This window comes from Chinchilla lanigera, unplaced genomic scaffold (assembly GCF_000276665.1).
Source record: "Chinchilla lanigera isolate Chin_1 unplaced genomic scaffold, ChiLan1.0 scaffold00046, whole genome shotgun sequence".
NCBI classification, from domain to species: domain Eukaryota; kingdom Metazoa; phylum Chordata; class Mammalia; order Rodentia; family Chinchillidae; genus Chinchilla; species Chinchilla lanigera.
The window spans coordinates 16,228,607-16,229,733 of NW_004955447.1; positions in this window are offsets into that span (position 1 = coordinate 16,228,607).

Sequence of the window (1,127 nt, forward strand, 5' to 3'; positions counted from 1 at the left end):
CACCTGCCAGGTGCTCCCCGGATCACCAAGCTTGGCCGCGCGCTGCTGGGCGGCGCGGGACGGGCGGAGGCCGGGCGCCTCGCGAGGTGGAGTGCTGCGGGGCGCGAACTGGGGGGCGCGGGCGTAGCAAACCGGGTCCCCGCAGTCCTCTCCTTTCCCGTTAGTGGGGGGGCGCCGGGGGTGGTGCCGGGTTTAGGTGGTTCTCTGAGCTCGGCCTCTCCCCGCCCGTAAGCTGCGGGACACAGGTGCTCTCCGTGGTGGGGGCCGCCCCGAGCTCCTGCTGAGGCTTCGCCGGAGCGCGGGCGGCGAGGAGGGCGCCCCGGGAAGTTTGCGCCGGGACCCGGGTTAGGCACGTTGGCTTCTGGACCCTGCAGTCTTCCTTCCTCTCCTCCTTCCTTCCTTTGTTTCTTTCGTTTTTTCTTTTCATTTTTTTCTTTCCTGTTTCTCTGCCTCCGTTTCACACTGTAGCTGTGGAGCTGGGGGTCCCCAGGTCCTTTAGGCTACCCAGGCCTGGAGCAGCGTAAAAGTGAAAGGTCTCTCCCAGCAGGGCTCCGCAGCCTCGGAAGTGCGCCCTCCGCTCGCCCGCGGTGGCGTCCCTGGCTCACCCTCCGACGGTGTCTGCGCGGGGCTGTATTTCGCAGCCTGTTACTGCATCCTCTCAGTGACGGCTGAGTTTGTGGAGCGCCCGTGTTTGTTCTAGAAGCGGCCTGCCCAACACCGCAGAAGTAACAGTGGGGAAACCTGGGGATTGAGCCCTTATTGTCAGACCTACTCCTAGGATGTCGAGCGTTCTCCGTATGTTCTGATAAACCAGTGAAACACGCCTGCGGAGAGCTTGCGGTTGGAAACTGCACGGGAAACAGCCATTAGGAAAAACAGAACATAGAATAATTTGGAGGAATCGTCCAAAATTTGTAATTTCCCAGCTCTCCTGCTCCGTTTAATATTGAACCCTAAGACTCCTAAACAGGTTTAAGAAAAAGAATTTGTAAAGATCACTGCTAAAGACTTGTCAGTACCAGAGGATGGTCAAATGAGCATTGTGTTTTACTGCCTATCTTTAAACTTGTTCGTTTCGTTTATTCACTCAACAACCAGGGTCCTTTGTGCAGCAAGGAGGAGCCTGG